Genomic DNA, 23,597 nt, shown 5'->3' with positions numbered 1-23,597 from the left:
ATGATGAGGATTATGCAAGTATTCTCAAAGATATCAGAATTGGACTACTCACAGAACATGGCAGAAAAGCTTTACAGAGTCGATTGCTATGTAATGTGTTTCCAACAGAACAAATAGTTCCAGAGAAAATATACAAGAAAATTGCTGAAAAAAATACTGTAATATGCTTAATGCCAACACTACATGAATGCTCTATATTCAATCAAAAACTTTTGAAATTGGAAAATGAAGAGATTATAAAACTGGAAGCTGTGGATAAAATACAGCATGAAGGAATAACTATTATATTGACAAGCAAATTGACAAGTAAATTGGATTCTCTAGAGAAAAACATATCGAAAACAGCTGGTTTGGAAAAGAATCTTTATGTATGTATGAACTGTCGAGTAATTTTAAGACATAATTTGGATGTAGAAAAAGGTTTAGTGAACGGAGCTATGGGTAAAGTTGTGGGTTTTGTAAAGTACCAGAAAAAAGATGGAATTGAATTTTTAAAAATAAAATTTGATCAGATTGAAGAGGTTAAAGACATTTGTTGTTGTTCAGTTCGTTTCTTGCTTGTGAAAGACTTATATGTACGTAGGAAGCAGTTTTCTCCAGCATATGCTGTAACTATTCACAAATCTCAAGGATTAACTGTAGATAGTGCTTTTGTAAATATTGAATCTAGTGTGTTTAAAGAAGGTATGGCATATGTTGCTTTGTCACGCGTGAAAAAAATATCTGGTTTATTCATGATAGACTTTGATGACTCAAAAGTTAGTGCTGATGCAAACTGTGTAAAGGAGTATAATAGATTAGGAAGAAGCTATGCTCCTCATTTAGGTCAGTATCCTGTGTTTGAAAAACGTGTTGTTTGTCAGAAAAGGAGAATTGAGAATATCTGTAATGTGGATGTACAGAAGAGAAAACAAAAGGAGAGTGATGTGATTCCAAGCAAAAAGAAAAAGGACAGTGTTGAAGAGGTTGTTGGTTGTCATTTTGAAAATAGCTCTGGTGTCAACTGCTACGCAAATGTAGTGCTGAATGTTGTATTTTATCTTGAAATTTTGAAAGAGCAGATAATACTAAATCATGAAAAAAGATTCTGTTCTCTGCTGAGTCTCCTTTATGAGAAGCTGAGTAATGATAAAACTAAAATAGAAAGTGCTTCTGATGTTAGAAATCTTTTAGATGTATGTTCAGGATGTACACAGTTTACTCAAAATGTCCAGCAAGATGCACAGGAATTCTTAATGTATATGCTTATGGTACTGGAAGATGAAGGGGTAGAAATAGAAAACATATTTGGTGTCTCATATAAATGGGAACATTGTTGTGAAAACTGTATGAACACATGCAGCAGTAATGTTGATTCTGAAAGGTTTATATATTTAACATTACCAGAGAGTAAATCAGTGACTTTTAGTAAATTAGTTAAAGATGCTAATCACAATATGGAATGTTCTCAATGTAAATCAGACATGTTATCAACGTTAGTTTTTTAAGAAATATGGACAGTATGTAATTTTAATGATACAACGTTGTAGAGCAGATGGAACTAAATTGCAAGCTTTACTAAAGAAGTTTGTAGGAAATCAATTATCAATATCAGGTAAAACTTTTGTTGCAGTTGCAATAATTTTTCATGATGGACCTTCTATATCTTCTGGTCATTACACAGTTTATCTGAAATGTGAAAAAGGATGGACACTGTGTAATGATTCTCAATTGATTTTCAAGCAACGTTTGCCTTATGATTTACCAAATTGTTACTTAATTTTTCTGAAACCAAAATTTTAGATACAAATTCCAGCATCTGAAGAAACCATTATTTCAATTTTATAGGACTAACATTGGATATTTCACTTAAAAAGGATTTTAAAATTACCATTTGGCCTCATGGAAAGGTAAAGGTAACAATTGTGGACTTCTTTGGCAGATATTATTTTGGTGTACGTGCTTAAGCAGCAAGATTTTCAGACGTTATTTATTGCAAATAGTTATTGTTGTTAGAAGGTATTTTTAATATATTTGTGACATTTCTTTCAAGGTCTGTTTTAGTGAGAAGAGTTTCAGGGCTTTTTTTAAACAATCTTTCAGATTGTTTTTTTTTTTGCCCGTTGTTAAATGATGAAAACAATTGATATCACTATTTTCAGTGAATTTCAATACATTCTGAAAACAGCAAAAAAAGGGCAAAAATTGCTTTGTTAAATATGAAAAAACATGTACTGTTTAAGAAAATGTATTGTTGAATATTAATACTTTTTTTCTTTTTTTCAGATCTTGAAACAAAATTTAGGAAATGTAATCCATTTTACTTGCAATTTGTGTTTTAATTTAAAACAAAGGTGGAGAACATGGAAAGGGGGCAGGGTAGAGACTTCCTGACCCCCTAGTCTTTGTCAGGGAGTCCCTGAAGAATCACAGAGGGTGAATGGGTGCGCGCACGGTAAAAAAAAAACGAAAAATAGATTTTAAAAACAAGTTTTTGTGTTTAGATTTTAGGTGGCTCTAAAAAGAGCCCTTGTGTTAATGTAGGGACAGAGGAACAGAAAAAGTAAAAAATGAAAAAAACTATGGCTGGGTGCATGGGTGCTGCTCTATCTTTCTCTCAATGAGATCAATACTGGTTTCACAAAGAGAAATAAGAGCATGACAGTCAATGCACCGTGTATACACCCTCCGAAAAGCAGGGCGTATATCAAAAGGTGCAGAAGTAGGTGAAGGCGCCACCGCAGAAGAAGTGCTCGGCTGAGCTGCCAATGATGTGCTCGGCTGAGCTGCTGCGGATGTGCTCGGCTGAGCTGCTGGAGAGTTTTCACTAGCAGCTCGAGCAAAATGCACAGGATGTACTCCTTCAACGTGCCTTAACATCGTGTGAATACTAAAAGAGTATTTCTTATTAGCATTTCCACGTGATAAGGTCCGTTGACAAATAATGCAGGTGACTTTGGGAGCATTTACCTTCTTCTGCCCCACAGGAAAAGTGAAAAACTGCCATATGAAAGACTCTTTCTGCTTCCTCTGCCTCTATGGCACAAGAGTCTCCTGATCACTACTAGAAGATGGCTGCTGCTCTGCCATTGTATCACAAAAACAGATCAGCTCCTTCTCCCAGGGAATCAGAAGTAATTATGAGGGGAGTGGGTGTGGTATTAGAAGAATCTGGAACTGAAAGTACTATGAACCAATAAAAAATGTTGTTTCCTAATCACATGACTTGCCTGGGTGTGGTGTTGGAAGAATCTGGAAGTGAAAGTACTTTGAACCAATGAAAAGTGTTCTTTCTTAATCACATAACTTGCCTGGGTGTGTTATTGGAAGAATCTGAAAGTGAAAGTACTATGAACCAATGAAAAGTGTTCTTTCTTAATCACATGACTTGCCGTGCGCGCACCGTGCGTGCACGGCGCATGCGTGGAGCACAAGCGCATGCGCGTGGACGCGAACGTGGCACGCGTACATGCGCGAACTTAGCGCACGTAGCACATGCGCATGCGCGAACGAACCGTGCATGCGTGAACGTAGTGCGCGGTAGTACGTGCGCATGCGCGAATGTAACGTGCGGAGCACGCACGACGTACGCCTGCGCACACGAAGAACGTACACATGCGTACGTAGTGCGCGCTCCGAGCGCGTAAAAAGCACACGCGCATGCGCGAATTCCGGGAAAATAGCGCGCGGAGCACGCACGACATACGCATGCGTACGTGGAGAACGTACGCATGCGTACGTAGTGCGCGCACCGAGCGCGTATGGAGCACGCGTGCATGCGCGAACGTACCGCGCAGAGTACGCACGACGTACGCATGCGTACGTGGAGAACGTACGTACGCACACAGCACCGAGTGCGTACGATGACGTAGCAAATACCGTGCGCGCACCGAGCGCGCACGGCAAAAATACTTTAAAAAAAAAAAAAGAAAGAATTAAAGTGTTTATAATTTAATAGAAGATATTAACTATGCTGTTCAACTTTATCCAATTTTTTTTTTTTAAAAGATGAACCATTCCAAATTAAAGGATACAGGTAATCTATAACTATATACATATGTAACTTTTTGTAAAAGAAATATATAAAAAATAAAATAAAACATTCATAAATTAGCATTTAAAAAACTTTGAAATTCACTGAAAAAACCATAGGTTTCACACACGTTATAGTTAGGAATTAGCATTTAAAAAACCTTGCAAATTCACTGAAAAAACCATAGGTTTCACACACGTTATAGTTAGCTGGAAATTTCACTCGTACAAAACCAATGAAATTCCACCGTTATAGTTAGTTCAGCTAACTATAACTCGCTCGCTCGCAATCCACTGCTGATGACGTCACATATTACATCACTCATGACATGGTCAGTGACATCACTCATGATATCACTGACAAACAAACAAACGCAAAAAACAAGAAAAGGGGGCAGGGTAGACACACCCTGATCCCCTAGGCCTGCTCAGGGGGTCCCACTAGGACCCCCAGGGCCCACAAAAGTATTTAAAAAACAAAATCAGCCGAATTTGCGCTGGGTGCGGGAATCCAGCCGAGAAAATAACAAAAAAAAGAAGCGCACTTCATTGTATTGAAGCCCCCGGGTGGGCCAGGTCCCGGGGGCACTGAAAAAATATGTGGGGGGCCCCAATCCCTGAGCAGTACCCATGCAGTCCAGCCATTGCCCTGTCACTACCCATGCACTCCTCCAATCATCCAGCGAGCACCATGTACTTATCCAATCACTCTCATCAATTCTTTAGTTACCACTCTATGCATCATTAAAACTAAATCATTTGACAAAACAATTTTCTCATATTATTTGCACATTTTACAAACCTTTTGCACAATACATTAGGGCTCAGGTTTTTTTTTCAATCCAATGATTAGGCTATAGGACCAACAGGTTCATTTTGTATAGTTAGGTCAGATGCTAAAGGTATGATCTGGTTAGTAAGAAAAATGACAGCAGAGGCAATAGGCCTGACCTATTTATTGTGAAAATCATATGTTAAATTCAAAAATCCATTACAGGTGGATTGATATTACGCTATTGTAATGCCTGTACACAGGCATTTTGTTACATCGAATTTCTCAATTTAGTGCCAAGCAAGGATTTTGGTGTTAGTTACTTCTGTTCACAAATCTTGAGCAGGGAGTTGTAAAGGATTTTCCCTGATCACATGTGAAAATCTGTCTGAAAATGCGTCGACTTCAAGGTCTGGGCGAGAGCCCAGTCCATTGGTATTCCATGTCTCCCTTTTGTGGGTCCCTTTTCCATACTTTCCATCTTCTATTTTTTAGAGCATCCTTCAGCTTCCCAGACAGTTCTACCAGGCTGCTGGCTTGGTATTAATTTCACCTGCAGGGTGCTACATCCTGTACAACCACTATTTTAAAACTTGGATAGCGTCTTGAAATAGTATTGTCCACAGTGTATTATTGTTTGATGCTTCAAAGATATACACCATGTTTAGGAGCACTATGAAGGGCACTTTCGATCAGTACAGCATTGATCCTCTATACACTCTATCATTCAAAGATAGCTGCCCCCTGCAATAATTACTGAATGGTATTGTGCAGATTGTGTCATTGTTTGTTGTTTCTAAATGTGACCTCTATGTTATAAACTCAAAATAATGATGTACTATGTAAAACCACCTACTGCTATGTTTGATTTTATCTTTGTAATGCATATATCACATATATAGCCATGACGTTTAGTTGGTGGAATGTTTCTTTCTACTTGTATTATTTTAATTCATTTTCCATCTGCTGTCAAGTTTTATTGCTGGCTTATTGCAGATGAGTAAATGGGTGTAAGAGTCAGTGGGAGGATTATCGATATATGATGCCTGGATGTGCATGTTACCGAGTGCCTACACCCTACACTCATCAGTAACTGAAGAGTTACTTTCAGTTGTAAGTCAGACCTATTGGCATTGCCAATGCTTGTTTGTATTCATTATTTGTATAATCCTTCCTCAATGTGTATTTTACTTTTTTTCCTTCTATTCTGTTTGAAAATGGCTTGCTAGCCAAAATTAATACAACATCTGACTTGCATTTGGACAGGCAGAGGATGAAGTTGTGAAATTAAGATATTGTGCCCACACAGCCACACACAACTGGCCTGATTCACAAAGGTAAACTTATACTTTTGTGTAAGTTTGTGATTGTTTGCTATTCACAAAGGTATTTTACGAGTAGTATCTTAACAACTGCGGAGTCTCCGCACATACAAAGATAGATAGGACTGTCCTACCTTTTTATGTGTGGAGACTCCACATTCATAAAAGTACCACTCATAAATACTTTTGTGAATAACCAACTATTTTAAACTTTCACAAAAGTGTACGTTTACCTTAGTGAATCAAGCCCTTTGTCTTGGATCACTGGTTATAAGGGCTAACCTGGTAAAGAGGTTAGCTGGTCTCTACATTTACTGTGGTTGGAGTCCTACTAAGAAAAACTTTCAATCAATCAATCAATCAAGGATTTGTATAGCCCGACAAATCATCTACGAGGGTCTCAAGGGGTTGGAGTTGTTAGCTGCTATGAGATGATCTGTTCATTCGAACAGCCAGGTCTTGAGTTATTTCTTGAATTGCTGGAGCGATGCGGCAGCTGTGAGGTGCAAGGCAAGGTCGTTCCAGGCTTTGACCGCCAGGTATAAGAAGGAGTGTCGTCCACTATTGCCTTGGCAGGTCTTGGGGGTGTCTGTGAGGAAGCAGATCATAGGCGTCTGGTCAGTAGGTCGAAGGTCATGCGTTTGTTGATGTATGCTGATCCTTCACTGTTCAGGGCTTTGTATGCATGGGTCAACATCTTGAACTGGCATCTCTCCTGGATCGGGAACCAGTGTAGCTTCTTGAGGTGAGTGTGAGGTGGGTTTGTCTGGGGGGGACGAAGATGAGTCTTGCCTCTGAGTTTTGTATCATATGTTGTCTCTTCAGGGAGTGAGCAGTGATTCCTATGTAGAGTGGGTTACTGTAGTCCAGCCTGCTGGTGATGAGGGTCTGCCTGCAGGTCCTTCTGTGGTTAACTGGGAACCACCTGAAGCTCTTGCGGGGCATGCGTAGGGTGTGGAAGCAGGCGGAGAAGGCTGCGTTCACCTCTTTCCTTATGGATAGCTGTTAATGTTAATGTTAATGTTAATGTTATTTGTATTTATAGGGCGCAGACTGATACCCGAAGGTGTCCTGGAGCTGTGAGAAGACCTACAGAGAGCTGGTCGTAGAGACATCCAGTTAATTAGAGAAAAGCCACGTTTTTAATGCCTTTCTGAAAGGCAGGAGGTTAGGAACATTTCTGATGTTCAGCGGTAGAGAGTTCCACAACTTTGCCGCATTGATCGTGAAACTCCTTCCACCCCAATTGGCTTTTTTTACTCGAGGGATGCTGATCAATTTTTGGTCGGCTGACCGACGTACTCTCTTTGGCATATACCAGGTAAATCGTTGTAAAAATTCTGGTCCAATGCCTTGAGGAGCTTTAAATACCAGGCATAGGGACTTAAATTGGGTACATTTACTGACATTAAGCCAGCGAAGTTGTTTTATTTTGGCTGAGATGGATTTGTATTTGGGTGTAGCTGTTATAAGTCTGGCTGCCACATTTTGCAGCATCTGTAGCTTGTTCATCGGCCCTTTATGGACTGTGAGGTATAGACTATTACAATAGTCTAGTCTAAACATTATGAGGGCAGAGACTACGGTTTGTTGTGCTTCCTTTGGCAGCAGGGGCATGATTTTTTTGCAGGATTTAAGAATGTACGAGGTAGTGGAGGCAACATGGTTGATTTGATCCCTAAAACTCAGTTTATCATCAATCAAGATTCCTAGGTTCTTGACCTTTTTTATTGGCACAGGTAAAAGTCCCATCTCATCTGGCCCACAACTAGGGGTCCAAAAGGTGGGGTCCCTTCCGAAGAGAACAACTTTCGTTTTACCGGAATTAAGCTTCAGGCAGTTCTGGAACATCCAGTCTCCCACAGCTTTCATACATTCCTGCAATCTTGCTGTCTAAGATGATTTCGAGGTTGCGGTGAGGTCTGGCGGGATGGGGAATGAGCCGAGTTCTGCTGGCCACCATGCGTTGTTCCCTGGCGAGGAGTTGTATGGTAATTGAGCTTTATTATAATTATTATTATTTTCATTGTCTCTTATTATTGTTGTTTCTTTTACAAGTTACACACTGTTAGGTATGCCAGGTTCGAAGGAAAGTTTCAAAACAATTATTTTGTCAAAATAGTACTAACGTCTGAAGTGTGCCTTACTGTGCATTCCTGTCTGCCATATCTGGTAAAGCACGGTCCTTACATGGCTGCTCTATATCAGAATTTGCACCCACTGCATCCCTGCTGAGCCATACATCTCTTTGTGCACACAAATAGATGCAAATAATGCACGGAGGTGTATTTTGTAACTTCCTACAAGTATTTCTAGTTTCCAGAGAAGGTTCCATATTATTAAAGGGTTACATTTAATAACAGTAGTGGTCACCCACAATCCTGCCCTTTAAACGTAAAGGGCAGGACTTGCTCCAGAGAACAGAAATCTTTAACTTGCAAACCCTTATTGATACTTAAAGCTTGCACAACAACATCAATCATGCAAAACTGCATAGAAATGTGATTTGGAATATAAGATGGGGGAGATAAGGTCAGTGGTTTCTAGTGCGTAGCAGGGGCTGTGCCGTCAACACATTTCTGAAAGTGAATCAATAGTTGAACAACCTTACCCACAAGTCTGGCCGTCTGGAATGCAAGGTGCTTGGCTCAGCAATTAATCTGCCTGCAAATAAAAGAGCGATAATTAAAGTAAGTTCAAATAATGTTTAAGAAAAAAATCTCTTGCAACTATTTCGTATTTTTCAGATCAAGAACTGCAAATTACATTGAACAAGTAAAATTAAGAGTGGGTTGGCTTCGCAGGGCTTGCATTTGGATGGGCTGCTTTATCGTTTTAAGCATGTTTAATTGCAAAAAGTGGCAGATTTCCTTGTAAATGATACACAGACCAATGCATTGAATTTGCTAGGCATTGTAGATGTTGCACACAGTTGCCTTTTCTGGTAATGGTTCGACTATGAAAGTTATTATAATAAAATGGTTATTGTGACTGACTCTTTGTACATCTAGTGTGATTTCAGACAGGTTGAATCAAAACTTAACCTAACCTTGCATGTCTCCAACCTCAGAACTGTATAGAGATCTAGGTGCCCGATTGCTACGGGGTCCAGCTTCGTGACCATATCTTCTTCAGATCCTCATGGTGCTATATGCATCCTGACACAATTGACTCAGAGATCCTATAAAACATTTTATAACTACTCCATTGGAGGTGCAGAACATCACTAGCTATTTGAAGTCAAGCTTTCTATACATAAGCTTCTGGGGTTCTTTTTGTGTCTCATGCTCCTTGAGTTTTGCTTTAGTGCTTTCGAAATCAACCAAACATTAGATGTTTTGACTTGCAGAAGATCACAAGGAATATAGGAATAGCACTCGAGCCTCTTGAACTGGGCTTTAGCTAAACTTTTTATGGTTCAGCCGCAGACAAATGGAAGATTGCATGCACAGTAGTGTGTTAGAAGTAGCAAATTTTTCTCCTGCAAACGCCATCCATTTTTCCCAAAACTTCGTAAGCTTTGGTATCTTTGCAAATGCTGCCAAGTTTAAAAATTGAATAGGAAGTTCAGGGTTCGTATCCATTCTGAAGTGGTGCCTTTTAAGTTTTCCTTACAATTCACCTTTAATTTTAAGACTAGCCCTGGGTTAATATTGAGCATTTCTGGCAATCCGCAGCAACTCCGAGATCTCCATTTTAGGCATATGCTGCAGTGATCTCCTAACGCAAGAGCTGTGTTCAGGGTCTACATTGCTCTGGGTGGCTTTCACAATGTCTCCTCTAGCGGCACATATCAATTTATGTGGATAAAATTGCTGCTGAGGCAACACTTTTTTATTCATTGAAAGAGAAAGGCTAAATGTGGTTCATACTTGAGCCGTAGACTGCATAAAGGTCTGAATGGAATGCATAGACCAGGGGTCTCCAACCATTTCTGTAGTGAGAGCCGCTTCTGCTCATGGAATGTTCTCCTAAGCTACTAGTAAATTTTGTAACTGTAAAATAGTGATGACGCATGTTAATATTTCACTATGACCACCCTAAGCAGGATAATCAGTTCTGACTAGGTGAGGTTACCAGCAGAAATCCCATGAAAAAGTTTATCAATATTGAATGCCTCCACCTGACTAGTGAAATGGCATTCAAGTCTTCACATTCCCTGTGGCACAAAGGACATAACCACAGAAGTAAGTCTCCCAACTCAGCTTGAATTATCATTCAACTATCAGCATTGTACATGTTTTGGAATTGCAACCTTTTGACTTCGTCGCCATATCAGTTTCTGAAAATTCACATATTTTTCTGTCAAATACCACTTTCCATTGTGGGCAAACAAATGCAATCCGGAAGAAAAACCTTTTTTTTTTTTTATAAAAAGATTTGCTTTTTAAATATCAGTTTTCATGTTTAAGAAATACACAGTCCCCAAACATCAACTTGTCATTTTCATCGAGTACATACGTATACAAATGTCTTATATGAACTGACTGCTTTAAATGCCCGGGTATTACAGTCATAGGCCATGGATTCTCACCATAGCACCAAGTGTGCCGGTAAATGCCAATAATGGCTACTATTATACCTGGGCCACAATTGTGCCAAGGCTAGACACTATAAGGGCCAGGGGCAGCCACCATATAGCAATCATGACCATTATTATGTGAGTGGATTATGTCAGGGATAGCTAAAGGTAGGCCACTCATACTCTTAATAATGATGACTGCCAGTATACCGCAGCTAAACCAAAGATACCCAAAATAGTCAACCATGATCACTATTATGTTTAAGCATTCACATTTGGTGGTCATTGACACCAGGCGTAGCTTCCAGGAAGCAATAGTGTTTATTATGGATGCACACATAAACAAATACAGATGAGACTTTTAACCCCTTGAGTGCCCATGACGAGATGGTCTCGTCATGGGCCGCGGTTGCGCTGTGCCCATGACGAGACTATCTCGTCATGAACCCCGCCCGCTAATTCAATGCCCGGCACAGGGCGTGGAAAGGGCGGGGCACACAAGGGGTTAATTTTCTCCAGTCTGGATCGTAGCCTGCTCTACTCAGGCCTTGGGCTGATCATGCCCTCAACTGACACACTTTGACTCCTGCAGTACCACATTCTGAGGGTGAGAAATGAATATTGCTCAGGCTACTGCTGCCACTCTTCTTTTATGGTCCACTGTTCACACACAGGGCGTGACAGATAAAGCAGGAACTACAGCATGGCCAATCTCCTTGTGGCTTTGTTAGATTGAGATTGGATACAGACAGTCATGTAGCAGGCCCTACAAGCTGACACAGTGTGTGCTGGAGTGTTAATATCAGTCCCTTTTTTGGTTTGGCTGGTTGTCACTATAAGGGGCCTTACATGAGCTGTACTGCCTTCTTTAATATGCTCAGACTCTGAATCAGATACTGGGCTTGACTTCACCTCTGAGAGCTACTTTGGGGGTGCTGGTGAGCTACAAGTCTCTCCTGAGCAACTTGCCGGAGACCCCTTGCATGGACTGTATAAAACGAAAATATTCCTCATCTAGCCCACAGCAGAAATGCATGTGTGCGACAGATTATTTTTTGATATATGTGGATTAGGTGTAAGGGAAGCAGTCAATGTATCTTCTGCTTTACCAACATATTTTTAAAGCAGGAAGCAAGCCTATTGGAAACTATGATCTGCCTACAAAAGTTCTAAAATGCTTTACCTCAGAGTGGTGGAATAATATTTTGACATCCTTCAGATACAATGGCAACAAGTTTTGGCAACAGGAATAGGTTGGGCTTTACTGAGCTGACACATGCCAACAACATTTGCTAATGCCTATGTTTGCATGCAATATTAGTGAAAGACCAGGCTTATTGACTTTGACAATGGTTGCTTTAAATGGCAGTCACTGCTCAATACAGTTTGCTGCAAAGCTTACTAGCAGACCTCAGAAGAAGGGTCAGGATGTTCACTGTGCAAGACCCCCTCCGACCCCAGAGGCAGGAGGCTGGTGAACTGTTGCCAGAGGGATGAATGAAAGCAGTATTAATTCCTTAAGCCTGTCCAGCAGGACCTGTCCCTTTCTCATCCCTTTCTGAGCACATCCTGCTATCTTCAGCTAACAGTGACCGGAGATCAAAGCCAAGATGGAAACAACCACAGACAGCATTGTTTCGCAATAACTTTTGATTCTGAGTGGAAACTACAATCTACCTGTGAAACTCTCCTGCTTTATAAATGGTGCATCTGAGGCCGGGGTCTCCAAACTTCTCTGTAATAGGAGCAACTTATGTTAAATGAAAACTATACAGAGGTACTAACATTATTACTGTTGTGAAAGTGACCACATCAGACCAGATTAAGTTAGTGGTCACCATGTGCAAGACGAATAGGAGTTGGCACCTTAGTGCACCAGGCAGGGTTGCCAGTAGTAATGTTAAAAAGGCTTTGTCAAAATTGGATATATCAGCCATAGATGCAATATCCCTGACAGCAAAGCAATAATATTAGTAATTATTCTCCCCAATGCCACTTGATGTATCACTCAACTATCAGATTTAAATATATTTTGGAAATTCAGCCAGTTTTCTCCAAACATCAGCTCATGGATTCTGAAATACGTACATTTTTGTCTTGACTACACATGTTATATTTTGGCTCACATATATTAATTCAACGTAGCAAAAGCTTCAAAATTTGAAAATTGTGATCTACACAGGAGAGGTACTTGCAGATAGCTAGGGAGCTACCAGTTGCTCACTAGCTACTCGTTGGAAACGTCTGATCTGGAAACATGCCATAGATTTTAAAGTAGCTTTTCTATGCATGCATTGCTGCCAACATCTGAAAGCAAAAAAAGAGAAGGACAAAGTAATGACTGTGTAAGACTTTCACTGTCATATGGTATTTGTAAAAAATTGGGTGGTTGATTGACTGGGGTGCAAGCTCTGGTCAAGCAACAGCCAAAATCACTGGCAGGGTGAAGCACAAAAAGCCACTAAGTTAACCTGTGGTTGACCCTTGATATCTCGGCACAAAAAGCAGTCAAGCTTACCTTTAACGCAATGTGTAAAGTATTTATGCAGCACACAAGCTGTAAAATGAATAACACAACACAAGAAAAATCAAACACAAAATTAGATAAATAGAGTAAATTTTAGTAAACTGTTTGACAACAAAATTACAAAAATCCAATCAGTAGAACTGGAGTTATGAATTTTTATGTTTTTAAAACCAGCACCTAAAAGGTCAAAGTTCCAACCATGGACAACTGGGTCAAAGTTGAAAAATATGGTTGACTGCAATGGAACATGGGTCAAATACAAGAAGTGGATTGAGTCGGTGCTTAACTTCAGACTTAGTCGGTGCTTAACTTCAGACTTAGAAAAATTGAAAAAAAAAATCTGAGAAGGTAAAGTTCAGTGGAGCAAAGCTGAAGGTGGTGTCTGGGAAGGAACAACATCGTCCGGAGCCGCTGAAAGAAGTCGTAGTGAATATCTTTACTTTCTGACTTTTATGTAAGTTGAAGCTCTCCAGCAGGACAAGGCAGTAGGCTGTAGCCGAAGACAGTTCAAGGAGGTTGAATACCCATTTGGTGAAGGACTGCTGAACAGGATTTGCTGCTGCTCAGAAGAATGTAGCAAGAGCAGACACGAAGTCAGGCTGACTAGCGATGCGCTTTGGGTGGATCAGCGAGCGGGTTGGTCCGGTCTTTTCTTGGTTCTCAGAGTTACTACGTTTTGGGTTTTGGCTATCTGGGCACCTTTAGCACCACAACCAAGGGTCCAGGACTGGAGGGACACAATGTGGGGGTTCAGGAGTCAATCAGGCTGGGTCCAGATATGGGTTCAAGATGGTGGGAACCTTTTATGTCCCTGTGGCTTTGAAGAGGAAGCCGGCAAAAATCAGTCTTGTGGGCACAGCAGGACACATCAGCAGACAGTCCTCTGTCTGCCCGGAGGTCCAGGAAGTCAATTGAAGAGTGGGTCCTAGGGCCTTCCGGCCCTATTTTTATACCGGATGCTTTCTTTGAAGACAGGAGATGTTTCTAGAGGTTTCTCTTTGATGTGCCTTGAATTTCTGGATTCCCTTACCCTAGCTTCAAGCTGACTTCAGTGACAATGTGGAGTTGACAAGTACTTTGTGTGAATGCAGAGCACAGCCTATTCAGCTGCAAGTGGGGATGTGCCCAGCTCTGCCCCCATCCTGTCAGCAGTCGGCCCATTCAGGCATACCTAATTCCTCAATTGTGTGACTGTCTGGAAGGAATTCACAAAGTCTAACTGTCAGGTACTCCCAGTCATGTTACCCAGGGGAGGCTGCAGGCACCAAATAGCCAAGAGCAGGAAAATGCTAACTTTCTAAAAGTGGCATTTTCAAATTTGTAATTTATAATCTGACTTTACCATTAAAGAGGATTTGTAATTGCAATTTCATAGCTACCAAACGTAAAATTATTATCTGTCCCCAATCAAAGGTTAGTACTTTTATAAGGCAACCCAATGTTATCCTATGGGACAGGTATTCCTCACAGTAGTGAAAAACTAATTTATGAGTTTTTCACTGCCAGGACATGTACAACCTTTTAATTACAATGCACCCTGCCCTCTGGGGTACCTAGAGTCCACCTTTGGGTGTAAGGCTAAGCAGAGGGGTTATATTGCCAAGTCTAACTGAAAGTTTAAAACTGCATTCAAGCTGCAATGACAGACCTGGGACACGTTTTGAGGTGCTACTTCAGTGTGTGGCACAATATGTGCTACAGGTCCACTGTTAGCATTCAATTTACAGGCCCTGGTTAAATGGTATACTACTCCACAAGGGAGTTATAAGAAGATTAAATAGTCCAATCAGGTGTCAACCAATTTAACCATGATAAGGCAGTGAGCACAAGCACTTTAGCACTGGTCAGCAGTGATAAAGCGCACAGAGTCCTAGGACAGCAAAAACTCATTTCAGCAGGCAAATAGAGGTAAGTGTGCAAAACTTTTGGGGGAAGACCACTATATGGCTGACAGTTCTAACTTTATCTATAGGTGTGCTGCAATTGTATGATGGCATTTCTGCTCTACATCAGCTCTGGAAATGGTGACGGGCATAAGACCAAGTGACAGGCTGGAGTGAGAGTCTTGTTTTGCCTTCTGTGTATGTTCCAAGGAGCTCCTTTGTCACTAGGGCACTGATTGGTGAATATATGTGGCACAAGCAATAGTGTTTTACATTATGGGCATGGGTGAATGCCTGCATGCAATGTTGCTTTATACCCTAGGTTAATGGCATGAAATAATGGCATTTTAATAGTGCTTTACACACTTGATCAGAAGGAATAATAATATGGCCCTGATTCTTTACATGCCAGTGCAAAGTGGATTTTGTCATTGAAAAATTGCTTAGCAATCAGTAAGATTGTGCTTTACATTCCTGGGACAGTGTATATTGGATGGACATGCTGCTTTGCAAACTGAAACAGAGTGGTTACTGACCTGACCATGGTGCTTCACATGTTGAAGCAGAGTGGATACTGCCACGGCAAAGACTGTTTACTAGTTTATGGTGTTTACTGACATGACATTGGTGCTGTGCATCCTAGGGTAGAAAAGCCCTCAGCACGGTAATGTTGCTGAACCTATGCAGGCACAAACGTAAATGGCGATGGTGCGGTGCTTGTCAGAACTTACTGGGGGACAAACAGAGAAGAGGGGTTTTATGAAGGGGGTGCGGCCTGACCTAGTATGGCACTGCAAACTGGGCACCAAGTTAATCTTTTCTACACTTGGCTCTCAGTGTAGTGAGGTCTACCATTTAAAAAAGCTTATCAGGTAGATTGTGTGGGGGAATTGACTCAGAACTCAAACAGTCAAACAACAGACACAATTGCTTTTCTTGTAAACAGAGAGTTAGCTTACTCACACACCAAACTGTAATACTACACATAGGAAATATAAATTAGCTACTCTCAGATGGGTGCTATGGGTTTCTAACCACACCAAAATACTCAGACATAAATCTAGCACTGGTGCATGCTCACTGTAATATGTTCCGAGCAGCCTCCCTCATTGTGTGACTCATAGGCCAGTCCGTGTATGTCTCAGTACTAAGATCCTCTATGGTGATGCAGTCCACATGGATTAAATAACCTCCTGGAGTTTTAGCAGGATGAGACACAGTCAATGTTCAAGTTCATTAAGCTCAATTTATTTGGTGGATAAATTGAAATACAAAAGTGTACAGCAGCTGGTAACTGGAGCACAGGTGAGTAGCCCTGTTTTCAGCTCCCAATATTGTGGGCTTGTGGCCCTTCCTTCGCCGACACTTGGCATTGGTGGCAGATTATGGTGGATCAGGTGGTAGAGCACTGGTCTGGCAGAACAACGAGGACCCTCACAGACAGAAATACACATACTGAGGCAGCCTCAGGTCTTAAATGGCAAGGCTCGATGACACTGAAGAGTCTGCACCAATGCGCTACTCTAATACAGCCAACAGGCACATCACTGGTTGAACTGGCTGACACTCGCCAGGGTCATATGATGATTCGTCTCACTTGGCTTTGGAAAACTTATAAGAAGCCAGCAGACCCTCTTCAGAATCAGATAAGCACAGGCTACATTCCCCAGCTCCACCTCTTCTGGGCTGCCCCACGCTACAGACACCAAGGTTAGGCAGTCTCATCCTGCAAGGTCAGTCTCTCCTTTCCCTCAGACAGGCAGACCCAGAGCTCTCCAGCAAGATGTTTAGACTTCCGGTGATATTGCTTATCTATGGGTACTATGGGATACTGAATATGAAAGATATCAGCCCTGGATCTCGGCAGTTCTTTGAGTCCCTTCAGAGGATTCTTTGTCTCATGGTCAGTGCAGAACTGGAACTTTCCAGCGAGGGGATGTAAATCCAACTGTCAATGTCCAAGACACAGTTTGGAGCTGTGAGGACCACACGAACAAGTGCAAAGCATTCGGAAGTGCCAAAGCAATCAAATAAGAAAAAAAGACAACACAAAGGAAATCTGACTGCAATTTAAATAAATAGATGTGATGTTTATGAATTTTTAGACACCAAAACAAACAATATCCACCAGAGGGTTCCGGAGATATAAATTATTAAGCACATTGTAAATCACTGCTTTATTACTCTATCACAGACAAGCATTGGCAACGACTGCGGTTACATTAAAAACATTGGAAAACTTTTGCGTTACTGCAACCCACATTGGGTGACCAACTCAGGCAGAGAGCTAGCCACAGGGGCCAGTAAGGCTTAGCAAGCCAGTTACCTTGCAGTTAAAGCAATCTCCAGTCCATTTCCAAACTCTATAGGTGAACTGCCAAAGACCTCATGGAAGTGGTCCTGATGCAGGGGATACAGGATGGTGAAGATGCTGAGGACGCTGTGTATGCTGAATCATTTGATGGGAGTCTTCCTTGGGCTACCCTTCAGCGCACAAACGTGTGGAGCAACTTTGGCCACATAGTCGATGTCCCTCGAAGTCCACAAGAAGTCCAATGAAACCCCAGTTGTTACTGGTCTACTGCTTTCTGGTCACAGTGGAGCCAGTGGGGCTCTTTAACAGAGGCTAGTTCTAATCTTGGAGGGCCAAACTGCACTCCCACGATCCTCTCGGGTCCAGCTGACTTGGGTGCATCTGTTGAGTGTCAGGTCTTGGTCTCCCATGCTGCATGTCAGGGGTGAGTGGCAATCATACGATTGCAGCTATCACTCACCAAGGTGGCTTCTTCAGCTATTGTGGCCCTGATTCTGTAATAGAAAGTCAGCCAACTGACTCTTGGAGTCACCTTTTTAGTCTGGAGGTTCACAGTCCTCTATTTGCTAGCACAAGGATCAGCATGTGCAGTCCAGTCTTTGGTGCAGCCTCTCATTGCAGGGTCCATGGAACAGCAGGGTAGTCCTTCTGCGGTTCCCTCCAGTGCAGACATGATCTGAGGTCTGGGTGCCAGTAGTGTCCCCTTCATGCCCAAACTTTGCCCTCTGGTGATGCGGTGACTACTACCAATGGGCTACCAAGTCCTCTTCCGAATGATGACGATGCCCTGCAAAATGTGGCATCTTGCTATCCTAAAGTGCAATTATCTTCCCACTCCCAAGATGGTAGAACCTTTCTCTTGGTCTGTGGATCTTAGGAGCCACTGGATCTGTACTCGATGCCAACCTGTCTACCGGAACAAAAGAGCAGCCCCTCTTGTGTACACCATTTGCCCTTCAAAGGCAGATTCTCCTTTGAAGCTTGTCTTTTGGGCTCACACCCTGTTTGAGCTTATTGTCAGGGGTGAAAACACCTCTTCCAATGACAGGCCTTTTGTATGTCCTTTCCTAGGAGTCGTTCACACCTCTCCCCAGGAGGGCAGAAGTCTGCCTTCAGGCTAGCATTTTTTCAACTGGCTACTAGAAAACTTGGGCAACAGAGTGGCAACTTTCTAAAGTTACCTTTTACGCAAAAACAATTCTTTTGCTATCTTGAAGCACCAACTTTTGTAGTCTTATTCAGAAGTTAGTACAGCTGAGTTGTCCGCATGTAACCCTGTACTCACCAATGGGGATACTAGCTTTTCTACAATAAAAGCAGCAATTTGGGGGGGTTTACTGTTAGGATAGATAAAAACACATGTCCTACTTTTTAAGTCGAGCCTGGGCAGCCAAGCACTGCACTGCGAGGCATGCTGTATTCAGGTATGGACTTGAAGCACCTCTCACTCTCCATCCATATTTTTCATTGGATTGTGTCATTGTCCTTGGTAAACTGTGGCTTTTCATTTGTCAGTAGGCTTAGTAGGCCGTCCTTAGTACCACGGTGTCTCATCTTGTAACCTCCCAGAAGAACTGGCCCACTTACGCGTGTGGTTACGCAGTAGGCTTTAATTACAGCCCCTGAGCACTTTTCGTCAAATGGTTTCACTTTTCTGCTGTTGCAGGCAAGACATGCTCTCTCCTAACACTTTTTTTCCAAGCATGTTATGCAACAATGGAGGCTGCACCTTTGGTTTATTTGCAGGACCGAATGCAGCAGCATGTTGGTTTTCGATTTAGTCACTTTTTGTTTTTATTTATAAGCGCTCCATGCAGTGCTTTCATGTTAATGGAGGCCGTGCCCTTTTCTTTGGACAAGCCATGTCTAAAGAAAGGTACGAGGCTGCTATTAAAGTGAAACCGCAGCAAGGCGTTTAAAAAAAAAGCATTTGGTTTTCAACATGGCAAACAAATGCTTTTTTGGAAAAGGGCCCCATACCGCGCTTTCACTTTAATGGTTGCTGCATCCCTTTCTTTAGACGCGCCTCGGCTAAGAAAGGGGCACGTCAGCCAATAACGTGAAAGCACGGCATTGGGCGCTTATACAAAAAAAAGTATATGCAATGCAATAGGTCTCGCATTTCATGACTGTAAGCTATTGTCATTTACAATGCCAATAGCTCACACTCTCGTAAACGTGAGACCTATTGCATTGCAAATGCTTATTAATATACAGCCCCTTGACATATATATATATATATATATATCAGCGAATCCGCAGCGTCTCAGCTTTCCACAGCAACACACGGACACGGACGACAGACTTGGTGCCAAATTTACGTATTCATTTCGATGCCGCCATAACGCGTTTCAACTCCCTCGAGTCTTGCTCACATGGTAACGTTTTTTACAGCTAATGCATTTTTAAAGTAACGTTGTGTTCGGTGATTGGCCTGGTACTTTGCACATGATTATAGACATAGAAGAGGTATCCTCCGTAGGTTTTATAAAAACATTTATATGCTTTACGAATAAATTCCATAATAATAATACCTTGCATAAATGCGTAAATGTAGGAGAAATAGTACCATTATTTCCAGTTTTTCAACGTTCAAAAGTCCTAATGTATTACGACACAGTATGATCTAGATAAATACATGCTTAAATGCAATTTCTATGATCCTTATCACCATACTTGGATATATATATTGATAATCGTAATATCAGGTGGTACTGGCATGTTGGAAATGAAAACCTGAATTCATCAATGTGCAAATAATGCTTTAGTTGTGCAAAGTACAAGTGCTAAAATTTAACTGTGCAAAAGAATATATATTATTTCTTTTTTTGTGCGATACTGATGTTAATAACTATTGCCATTTATTTGTGTATTCTTTTTGAGTTGTTATTTCTTACCCGTCTAATTAGTTCCAAGTATATATAGTCGTTTGAAATGTACGGTTTCTAGTGTAGGTTTGGCCAAACTTGGGATATTTTTTTTTAAGCTGAGCATACATCTCAAACATGTGGTGCAAACTAGTGCTAAAATAAATACACATATATATAAATATATAAATAAATAAATATATAAATATATAAATACATATATAAATACACATACACATAAGAGAGATATATTTATCATTTCCTAAAATTCTTCATAAAAATCATATATATACAATTCTTAAAATATTATTGAATATTTAAGAAAGCATGCTAGACGTGTAAAGAGTAATTCATATGCAGGTATATAGATCCTCCGTGATATTAGGACCTCCTGGAGTCTTCGTGTCGAGGTTCAAAATATATTGTGTTTCCAATTTTCTCAGCTTAACCTCCCTGTTTCCTCCACGTCTACTTGGGGGTACACAGTCTATTAGGAAGAATTTTAAATCCTGACTTTTTGAATTGTGATATTCACGGAAATGTCTAGCTACAGGGTATGTATTGTCGTGGTTGTTAATTGCTCTTATAGGCTGTAAAATCCGTTTGTGAGCTTGTAGCTTAGTGCTGCCAATATATTGTAGCCCACAGGGACATATTAGAACATATATTACATATTCTGTCTTGCATGTGAGTAGTTTTTTTATTTTGATTTCCTCCTTACTAAAGGGTGTTGCATATGAAATTCTGTTTATGCCCAGCTGGCATGCCTTGCATGTTTTGCATCTGTAAAAACCATAATGGGTTTTAAGCCAACTGCAAGTTTCGATTACTTCAGGAGTCGTTGAAACAAGTTTATCTCTCATAGATGTTCCTCTCTTGTATGTGATGGACACTTTTTTGGGCATGAATTGTCCTAGGACTGGGTCGCTTAGAATTAAAGGCCAGTTGCTCATTATAATGTTACGTAGTTCTTTGTGTTGGTTGTTATAATCTATAATGAATCGAAATTCACTTTTGGTATTGTCATTAGTGTAGCTTACTACTGATGACTGTTGTCTCTTTGGTTTGGGTTTTATTAAGTCCAAACGATCCCTGTTCATGGATTTGTCAATCGCCCCTTCTATGGTATTGTGGGAATAGCCCCTAGTGAGGAATCTGCTTTTAGCTTGTTCTTGTTCTTGTTTGAGGACCACCTCATCGCTGTTTATTCGTCTTAATCTTAGCATTTCCCCGTAGGGGATGCTGTTGATCAAGTGTCGGGGATGGGCACTAGAGCTGTGTAGCGCTGTTTTTTTGCGATAAAGTTTTGTTTGAATTTTGTTTTCGTCAATATATATACTAGTATCAAGGACATGTACAGATGTGTTGTTAATTATACCTGTGAATTCGAGATTTAGATCGTTTTTATTGATTAAAGTTAGGAAATTTTTTGCCTCCTGTTGTGTTCCCTTCCATATAATAAAAAGGTCATCAATAAATCTCAACCAGATAACAATGTTGTTTTTCATAATTTCCCTGAATTCAATGGCCAGAACCAGCTCCTCCCACCAACCCATGTGAAGACATGCATAGCTGGGGGAGAAGCTGGCTCCCATAGCTACTCCTGTTAACTGTTGGTAATGCATGTTATTAAACATAAAGACATTGTTTGTTAAACAAAATTCGACCATATCTATTAACATTTTGCTATGATCTGTTAATTCTAATGTCTCTAAACTTAAATAGTATCGAAGTGCTTGTAGTCCATCCTTGTGTTTAATACTCGTGTAGAGCGATGTGACATCTAGTGCCATCATTAGATAGTCCTCTTGCCATTTTACATCTTTGAGCTTATATAAAAAGTCACTTGTATCCCTTACATATGATTTTAGACCTTGCACATGGCTTTGTAGGTAAAAATCCACATATTGTGAGGCATGTTCTAGCAAACTCCCACGGGCCGATATAATTGGTCTATATATATATATTCACTAAAAAAACATTTCAGGGGCTTTATAGTTAGCTGGACATTTCCCTCGTACAAAACCCTAGAAATTCCCCTGTTATAGTTAGTTCAGCTAACTATAACTCGCGCCCCCGCATGCACTGCTGATGACGTCACATATTACATCACTCATGACATGATCAGTGAAAGCACTGATGACATCATTGATGACATCTGAAATGACATCACTGATGACATCACTGATTACATCATCCAGTGAATGTGTGTTTTTCTGAAAAGTTTAAATATGTTTTATATATTTATTGTGAAAGGCCTATGGAAGAATGAGTGGGTGTATAAGTGTGTGAATGGGTGATTTTCTAGGTGCGTAACTGATAAGTGAGTCATTAAATGTATCTTACTGCAGACTAGTGACTAAACTGTGTGAATGTCTGTATGTGTCTGTGTGTTGGTGTATAAGTGGCTGCATGGTTTTGTGAATAGCTATATGAGTGTCTATATGGGTTATTGATTGGTTGTCTGAGTATCTGTATGGGTGCCTGAGTGTTTGTGTGGGTAGGGTGTGTGTGACTCTGTGCATAGATGTGTGAGTGGGTGAATCAGTGGGTGCATGGTTTTAAGAGTGCATCTGTGATGGACTGTATGGTTGGGTGACTGTATGTAAGGGCGTGTTTGAATGTATATCTCAGTTGTACATGTGTCAGTAACTACATATGTGAAACGCAGTGTATATGTGTGTAAGAGTATATAACTATTTATATGTGAGAGTGTGTGATTTTGGGAGTGGCTGTATGGATGAGTGTGTGCTTGTATCAGTAATTGTATTAGAGCGTCAGAATTTGTTAGTATTTTTATGAGTAAGTGAACTTGAGTGTGTTTAACTGTATAGGTGAGTAAATTGAACTGTAATTAATTATTTGCATGACTGACTAGGTGTGTCAGTACCTCAATGGATGATTGGCGGTGTGTGAGTGTCGATATAGGTGTATAAATGCATATGATTGTCCTGTACTGAGTTACTGTAAGTATGAGTGACTGCACAGGTGAGTGAGTGGAGGTGTATGTAGACCTAAGAGTCAATGAGTGGGTATGTAGTTATTGGTATTGGAGTACCTATAGTTTTAAAAATGGCCGTCTGAAATTTTGAGTCGGTGTATCAAAGGTTATATTAGGGTGTGAGAAGATGCATTTATCACACGGATGACGTTATCAGTGATGTCATCAGTGATGTCATTTGAGATGCCATCAGTGATGTCATCAGTGATGTCACTGACCATGTCATGAGTGATGTAATATGTGACATCATCAGCAGTGCATTGCGGGGGCACGAGTTATAGTTAGCTGAACTAACTATAACAGGGGAATTTCTAGGGTTTTGTACGAGGGAAATGTCCAGCTAACTATAACGCCCCTGAAACCTGTTTTTTTTAGTGA

The sequence above is a fragment of the Triturus cristatus genome, chromosome 5_2, assembly GCF_964204655.1.
Source record: "Triturus cristatus chromosome 5_2, aTriCri1.1, whole genome shotgun sequence".
NCBI lineage: Eukaryota > Metazoa > Chordata > Amphibia > Caudata > Salamandridae > Triturus > Triturus cristatus.
Note: the sequence above shows the minus strand (reverse complement) of the source record.